Raw genomic sequence first — 9,369 nt, forward strand, 5'->3', positions numbered from 1 at the left:
TGTGGACCCATTTCAAAATTACTATATTACCCCTGGCCTCAATTGTCAATTCAAAGATCCATATTTGGTAACGAGTCTTCTGGTTTGATAGTGAAAAATCATCTGTAGAAAAGGAGAAAAAGTTGACTTGACCTTGAACTATACTATATTTTAAGTTTTTGATGATTTTTATTTGATTTTCTTCTTTTTTTGTCAAACTTTTTCTCAGTCTAAAAGGTAAGCTTACAAAATTAGAGCCGAAATATTTGCTTTTATAGTTTATTCTCTCTATAATTTGGGGTCCTTATATAATTTTGTCGGTTAGAACTTAGAAGTTTGAACAAGAACCAAGTTCCAGTCATGTTTATACATCAGAGATGAGATTGATAATTTGATATTATAATTTATATGTAATACACATTGTAACATTCAAAGACATTTTTTTTTCTCTCTCTAACTCCTCTCTAAAAAACAAAGAAAAAACCTAAATCTACGTTTGCCTCCGGGGCGGCTGGTCCTTGCAGCGTTACCGGAGGGCTCCTTCCCTCTCTATCTCTTGTTTTTCTCCTTTGCTCTGCTACTCTCCTCTGACTCCCTCCGATATGCGTTTGTCCCTGATGTCTCGAGATTCTCGTCGGCGGAGGAACCTAGGCTGAAGCCAACGGTGGTCTTGAGTTTCTGGTGATGAGGCGAGGCAGGTGTAGTCGTGGTTGGTGGTTAGGGTCGGTTTTTTTGGGGTTGCGATCTGTTGGTGGTCGATTTTCATTCTTTAGATCTACAACAAATCTCAGCGATTCGTGGCGCGTGCTCTGGAACGGTGGCTTCTACGCTCGGGATCTGTCCGTCTACCTGTCTTCTTTGTCTTCTCGTTATCCTGGCGGAGATGTTCAGCGGCGCGTGAGTCTTCCCTACGCGTGGTGTCTCGTCGTAGGGCGGTTCAGGCTGTCTAATGCTCAGTAGGTGCGGTGTGGTTCATCCTCATCGATGCGTTTGTAGGACTATATGGCTTCGTCGTGTGGCGTATCCGGCAGTCCTCGGTTTGGCGCGTGGCTCGACGTTTAGGCCTCCGACGATAAGTCGTCTATGGCTTGGGTTCGGAACCACTTCGTGGGCTCCTTGCTTGTCCCCCTCTGGTCACAGCGGACCACCTTAGTGCTCGTGCTAGTTTCCTTGGCAAAGAAACTAATCGAGTCTCCTCCGGTGTTCTTTACGGCTGTTTATTCTTCGATCTGATCTGTTATCCGTTCTTGTCGGTCAGTTTCTCTGGTTCTCAGAGACTGTCCATGTCGAGACTCTCTTATCCGCTGGGTCATTCGGTTAAGTAATGTCTCGTGCTTCCATGTGCTTGAGCCCGTCATCCCAGCACTTGAGCTAAGCGCGCCTGCGCTCTGCGTTCTTGTGGATGTGCTCCTCCGACTCGTGTGATGGCCCGGAGGGCTAACTGTGGTGCTGCGGCTGCTTCTCACCCCCATTTTTTGTGCAGGTCTTTGGCGCTTCGCTCCTTGGAGCTGTATGCGTCCGAATAATTGCTCGATCTTGTGGATGCAGGCGTTCTAGGCCTCTTGAGTGGCTGTCTGTTTGTGTTTGGTGGATGCTTAGGAAGTCTACCTCGAGCTGTTCTTGGTCGAGCCAATCATAAAGAGCGGATCATCGGGGAGGGCCAAAATTACCGGGTTCCGACTCTCGAATTAACTGTGGCTCTTCCTTTTGTGGCAAGCGGTTGTGCGAATTAGCTGAGACCTCCAATAGCAGCTTCTGTTTGTTGTGCTTGTCACTGTGTTGTCAAGATTGTGTGGGTGTTTAGTTTTGTTTTATTTCCTCCGTTTCGCTTCTTGTTACCATTGTATTTCTGTCAAAAACTGAAAATTGGTAATAATATCTTTACATTTTACCAAAAAAAAAAAAAAAAAACATTCAAAGACATAGTAAAATCCGTATCTATTATTTACTTATATAATTCATGACATAAATTTCGTAATAAGAAACAGACTAGCAGAATCTGCAGTACGCTTGACCTTAGATATATATATATATATATATGTATATTGTCCAAAAAAAAGATATATATATATTAAGTTGACCAAAAAAAAGATATATATTATAAGCTTTTTTATACATTACGAGTTTTATGTGATATATGAGACTGTTCCAGAGTCTAAATGTGTAGTGTAGTGAGAATATAAACATAGAGATCGTAAGATGATTTGACCAAAAAAAAAAAAAAAGGAGATCGTAAGATGAAAGTATGAAACATCCACGTGACTACGTGAGGTCTGATATATATATTGACTTTGGCTTAAGTTTGGATGTAATGCAAACGAGGGTGTGTACTGTATTTGACTCTATATTAAATGCTGAAGGATAAACCAGTTACCAGAAAAATGTAAATGCTAAACGATTTAGAGACATTGATCTGAGAAAGGATGATGACTATTTGTTTTAAATTCATATACCACGGTTCGAAATTTTGTTTTTTAACAGACCACGGTTCAGGAATTAGAATTTGAATTCCTTGAATATTTTGTTTGACCCACACATTCGAGTATATATCCAACAAGAATAAATAAACTATGTCTTATGTCAAAAAGAAAAAAAGAGATTATAAGAATAACCAGAGGTTGATCTGGGTATTCGCGCGAATATTAGTTTTTACATTTTTATACATTAACATCTATTTCTCATAATTATTGTTTTATATTTTAGATATATCGTAATATAATTAATTGTATTCTTCTTTTTTTTTGACATAACTAATTGTATTCAAAAACAAATATGGTATCGAGTAATATAATTATTTTTTGTACAAATATCCGAACTCATTTCAGACACATTTGTTATTTAGAAATTTTTAGGTTCCTATACATCAGACTCATCCACACCTATAAGAAACCAACTCAAAACCCACACATAAATTCATAATATTCAAACATGGCCTAATTAAAAAAAAAATCGATACTGAAAGGAACAATCCGTATATAAATGGATAGCCAATGTTCATGTCTAACTAGTTTTGTAAACTAATAAAAAGATTTTTCTATGTGTTTAGCTAAATTAAGTGAAATGGAAAGAGTTTTTTTTATTTGGTAAAATAATTATATATAATGAAAATTAAGTGAAAATAAATGTAAATTTTTTTTATTATTCTGATTTAAGTTATTATTTTAATCACAAAAATATGTCTTTGAATTATGTTTGTGGCTACGTAATTTTCTACCCGATTGAAAGTAAAATAAAAAAAAGTTTTAGTGAAACAAACTAAACTGAACGGCTAACTATACGCAAAACCCAGTTATTTTACATTTTTGATTTTATAATTGACACAAAGTATAAGACCCGATCCCAACTCTTAAGCCCAAACTGATCTGCAGCCTTAACTCCTAAACTATATCCAATTGATTCTGGTTTTAAGCCTTTAGTTTCTAAGTTCAATTCATTTCAATTGAGGTTCAAGACAAATCAACTTATTTTTGGTACAAATATCCGAACTCATTTCAGACACATTTGTCATTTAGAAATTTTTAGGTTCCTATACATCAGACTCATCCACACCCATAAGAAACCAACTCAAAACCCACACATAAATTCATAATATTCAAACATGGCCTAATTTAAAAAAAAAACCGATACTGAAAGGAACAATCCGTATATAAATAGAAAGCCAATGTTCATGCCTAACTGGTTTTATAAACTAATAAAATGATTTTTCTATGTGTTTAGCTAAATTAAGTGAAATGGAAAGAATTTTTTTTATTTGGTAAAATAATTATATAGAATGAAAATTAAGTAAAAATAAATGTAAAATATTTTTATTATTTTGATTTAAGTTATTATTTTATTTACAAAAATATGTCTTTGAATTATGTTTTTGGCTACGTAATTTTTTACCCGATTGAAAGTAAAATAAAAAAAAGTTTTAGTGAAACAAACTAAACTGAACGGCTAACTATACGCAAAACCCAGTTATTTTACATTTTTGATTTTATAATTGACACAAAGTATAAGACCCGATCCCGACTCTTAAGCCTACACTGATCCGCAGCCTTAACTCCTAAACTATATCGAAATGATTCTGGTTTTAAGCCTTTAGTTTCTAAGTTCAATTCATTTCAATTGAGGTTCAAGACAAATCAACTTAACAAGATAATCATCAGGGACAAATCAATTGTATAAATATAAATGAGATCCATACATCATTCATAGGTTCGTCCTAGTAAGTTACACACTTAGTCTATCATAAGTTCACAGTTTGCACAATAGGCTATCAATACTTCACAATTATCAATTATGACCCAATCACCACACATCTTCCCATGGCCTGAGTCCTCACGGTGTCTTTCCTTTACCACGGTCCAAGTCCGATCCGGAAACCACACAAATCAGTCATATACATATCAAGTCGATAACCTAACATCTAAGAAGGCATGGTTCGAACCCTTAAGAATTAGGTTATGTCCAAAAATGACATACTCAAATAAATTTCCAAAAACTAATAAAAAATGTATGATAATTCCTGATAAATCCCAACTAAAAGATTGCCATAATCAGTTCCCAACAAATTGACCCAGAGATGTGAGATCTGATCATGGACAGTCTGGCCAAATGCCAAGGACTTAGTTACTGAACTCGCAAGGCCTTGGTTCAGTGGTTCCCTGTCTGATCAATTCAAATCTAACACAATATAGAGAGAGGAAACGATTTGGAAGAGATATGGAGAATAGATGTAACAGCTTCACAAACCGGCCACAAGCCTGATCGGCATAAACGCCGAATAGGGCTGTTTGCTTGCAGTCTACACCACTGACCTTGGGCATTCGTTTCCCTGGAGGCAAGTCCCTCTCCTTCTCCTTCTTTTTATCCTTCTGTTTGGTATCCATTTTCACGGCCTACCCTCCCCACGATCAGAACACGCCGGCAAGACAAGCACCACCACACACGGTTCTCTTCTCTAACCGTCGATCTCTTTCTCTCTTTCTTTCTGGTATGATTTTGGCAGAGCTTTTCCTAAGGAATTTCGTGCCATTTTCTGTGCCAGGGACCCTCTATTTATAGATAAAGGCCGTGCCAACTGTCTTGGGAGAACATGCACAACCGGTTAAAGGGAAAAGGCACAAACTGCCCCTTTTGCACCTTTTCGGATGGGAACCGTCCAACTGCTCTTCCTCACTTATGGGCTGTCCGAAAATCAGGCCCATTACATCACCCTGAGTCCTTTGTCTAGTTGCCAAGACCCACGGACCCTTGGTGCATCATGCTAGGCTCACCCGAGCCCATAACTACCCATTACCTGACCACCCGGCCCGGACCATAACACTTCACCGACCTGAGTTGAGCTGACCTTCAGCTGTCCCCAGCTCAGTGAGCTAGTCTTTCAGCTCATGTGAGCTGGCCAAGACTGAATGAGCTAGCTCCACACTTCCTCCAGCTGATCGAGCTTGATCCGGACCTCGCCCAGCTACCGGATCACTCGTCCACCTCCCTTAAACTCGCGTTTACCCTTTTCTAGTTAAGTCTCAGCTTCCTGATGCCCTTAACCATGTTATTGAGCTATGATACGCTTGTCTCTTGGTCTGATGACCTGACTACTGCGTCTCCTCGCATCATGGCTCGTCCCGAATGATCATGTCTAGGATCGGGGATGCTACACAAAGTTAGTGTTGAAAACTAATAAATAAAAATCTGTACTATTATTATTAAAAAAATCTGTACTAAGAGAAATTACCTATGATAGACCTAAAAAGGTTTTTTCACAAGTATAGATCTTAAAAATAAAAATGACTAAAATAGACTTAAATGTTTTATCAAAAGAAGCAAATATACACTTATACCTCTAGGGTTAATTAATCTAGACATTAGGGTTTAGAGTAAAAGAGTGGAGTTTAGGGTTTAAGGTTTAAGGTTTAGGATCTAGGGCTTAGAATTTAGGGTTTAGGGTTTATAGTTGAGGAGTGGGGTTTTGGAGATAGGATTTAAATTTTTTTAAAAATATTTAAAATTTTTAAAAAATTAAAATTTTCAAAATAAAAAATTGCTATTTTGATAATTTTAGTATTTGGAATCTATTTTTGTGACAAAAAGTTAAAAAAGTCTATTTGAGAGAATTGTCCTATAATTAGTGATGTGATATATTGTTAAGATAATGTAATTAATAAAATTGTTAAACTGAATAAAATATGGAAAAACAATTAATGTAATATATTAATAAAATTACCAAAATAACACTATACTTTTTTTAATAATTCTATATGTGTTTCCAAACATTTTCATTTATACTCCTATTTATGCTTTCAAATAACTCTAATATGTACATCACTTTTGAAAATATAAATACTAGAAATGATGAATTCAGTCTTAATTTATAAATGAAGTGAATAAAAAGGAGGCTACCACCGTCCCCAATGGGCAATATAATTAGTGATGTGATATATTGTTAAGATAATATAATTAATAAAATTGTTAAACTGAATAAAATATGGAAAAACAATTAATGTAATATATTAATAAAATTACTAAAATAACACTATAATTTTTTTAATACTTCTATATGTATTTCCAAACATTTTCATTGAAAGGAGGCTACCACCGGCCCCAGTGGGCAATGGCCACTGCTCACTAGAACGCAGAATGGTACGTTACATATGACTGATTTTCTGCAATCACGCGTAAACGCAGTTTTTGCGGTTCATAATGATTGTTGGCGTTTTACAACATTCACTCAAACTGCTTCAAACCGCTTTAAACCTCATAAATTTAAAAATTGGTTCCAGTTAGCGTTTGCGGTTGCGGGATGATACATTTTTTTTTAAATACTATAAATACAAAAATAAAAATATTCAATAAAAAAATTAAATTGGAATTATAAAAATACTAAAATATATCTATTATATTTTAACTAATATTATACAATTTTAAAATAAAAATATTTTCTATAATTTTCAAACTATAACTTTCTAAATATAATTTTTATATTTATTATAATATTATGATTTTTGATAATTTTATAATTATATAAAATATTAATATTGTTAATTTATTCTTTAATCGATGATGCATTTTGTAGTTAACCAGTCATAAGGATCCTACAAACGTACCAATGTCTAACAGCATAATCAATCGTATAAATCTCTTAAAACCGCTAGAAACCGCAACCATCCACATCCGCAAACTCCCACAACCGCAAACGCAACTGCTGCGTTTGAACGAGTGAGGCCCTAAATATACCTCCCATAACGTTCTTTCTAAAACTACCATTATGTATTGTTTTTTTTTATTATTTATATTATTAAAATTGAAGTAAATTTTGGTACTGTTTGGAAACATGAATAACAAAATAAATGAAAATTGTTTGGAAATATGAATAGCAGTACTTTTAATACTTATTTTTATTTACACATTTCATTTACAATAAATTAAGTATTTTCTTTTTGTATTTCTTTTTATTTGCAAATTATGCCATTACATTTAAAATCAATTTAAATTAGTTAATTACAATTTTAAAATTTATATAACCAAATTGATATTCATATTAATATTGTACAAATATTAATTAACTAAATCACATGTAGTCAAATATAAAAATTTAATATTTTGTGAACAACTAAAACATCATAATCCCACCATTAATTTATATTGTAACTAGATCAAGTATAAGATATATTTAATATTTTATATTTATATATTTTATTTAATAAATAAAATATTACTTAATGTTAGCTTAACTTTATATATATTCTCCTTTTCTTATATCTAACAAAAAGATAGTTACTATTATTTAAATTTCATCAAAATACTTATTATGATTTAGACCTAAATATACATAAAAATTATTAGATATGCATTTAAAAGAATTAAATAAGAGTATTTTAAATACAATTATTCATAAAATAAGTATATAATAATCATACTTTCATTTTAAAAATTTGATAAATATAAAAAAAGGTTAGATATAGTGCACTAGTTGCACGTAAGCTTTTTGAGACGTCTGCCTCCGCTTTGGAATCAGAATCGGAATCGGAAGCTCGTGAAAGCTTTCAGAATCTCGCTTCCAGTACGCTTCCAAAAATACCTCTTTAAAAACACGTTGGAAGCTTACGCTTCCATTTAGGAATCACACTTTCACTTTAAAACTCAGTATCATGAATAAATATAAAATATAAAATTATATATTTATTTTTTTATAAAATCCAAAATTAATAGTATTAAAATAAATAAAATACAAAATATTCAAATATCAAAACTAACACTATAAATTATCTTTATGCATAATAATTTTTATAAGAGATAGTGCATATATATTCAAATATATTGTGACAGATATATTTGAACAATTAAAATAATTAGTTTGATAATATTTTATAAGCTTAATCTGTTAGTACTTTTATAATTAAAATATGAAGTCAACTAGATGGAAAATTATTAAAATTGAATAACTCTGTTTATTTTGAATCATATATCTTTAGTCATAAGTTTATAAATAATTTTATGTTTATATATATGGATATACGCTTCCAACACGTATCCACTTCCTAATTCTTAAAAAAATCTCGATTCTTCGCTTCTCCACGATTTTGCTTCCGTGTACCCGTTTCCATATAACATTGATAGTGCATAAGTATTAATCTTTTATGTCATTCAAATAGAAATACTAATAAAATATATTATTAAAACTAAATTACTTTTTGGTACTGTTTAGAAACATAGATAACAATATAAATAAAAATTGCTTGGAAACATGGATAGGAGTATTTTTAGTACTCTCTTTTATTTACACATTTAGTCATTGAATTTAAAATAAATTAAATACTTTCTTCTTTTTTTTTTCACAGATTCTTCCAGTGTATTTAAAATCAATTTAAATTGATTACTTGCAATTCCAAAGCTTATCTAACCAAATCGATATTGATATATTGACCATTATTAATATTGTACGAATATTAATAAACTAAATTGCATGTAGTCAAATATAAAAATTTTGAGAATTCAAATTTCAAGAAAACAAAATATCATAAAATTAATAATAATTCATAGAAAACTAATGCAAAAAATTAAAAAAATCTAGTATGTTGTTTCATTTTAAAATAAATTAGCAAAAAAAAAACACGTTAATATATGATAGTACAATTACATCAAATTGCATCAAGTTATAAATTTTTTGATATAATATTATGTAAAATAAAAAAATATTATCAAACATCTGTATTATAAAATAATATATTATACTCTATTAAAATTACAAAACATAAAAAATATACATGAGTTTACGTTGAAGAAAAATTAAATATGATATCTGCGCGGGGGTGTGGATCATGTTTTAGTAATTATATTAAAATTAAAACATCCTGAGAACGGACATACCGGTTCGTTTTCGGGGTACAAGTTCGATCAGAACAAAAA

At 32.2% G+C, this 9,369-nt stretch overlaps 1 long non-coding RNA gene across 1 annotated transcript; it reads left to right on the forward strand.

The window, feature by feature from the left end:
- The first annotated feature begins 5,224 nt into the window (after positions 1-5,224).
- On the forward strand, positions 5,225-8,996 carry LOC117128087. Its single transcript, XR_004451242.1, has 2 exons — positions 5,225-7,924; positions 8,581-8,996. It is a non-coding gene; the product is annotated as an uncharacterized LOC117128087 (long non-coding RNA).
- The last annotated feature ends 373 nt before the right edge of the window (positions 8,997-9,369 follow it).

Source organism: Brassica rapa, chromosome A09, assembly GCF_000309985.2.
Source record: "Brassica rapa cultivar Chiifu-401-42 chromosome A09, CAAS_Brap_v3.01, whole genome shotgun sequence".
Taxonomy (NCBI): domain Eukaryota; kingdom Viridiplantae; phylum Streptophyta; class Magnoliopsida; order Brassicales; family Brassicaceae; genus Brassica; species Brassica rapa.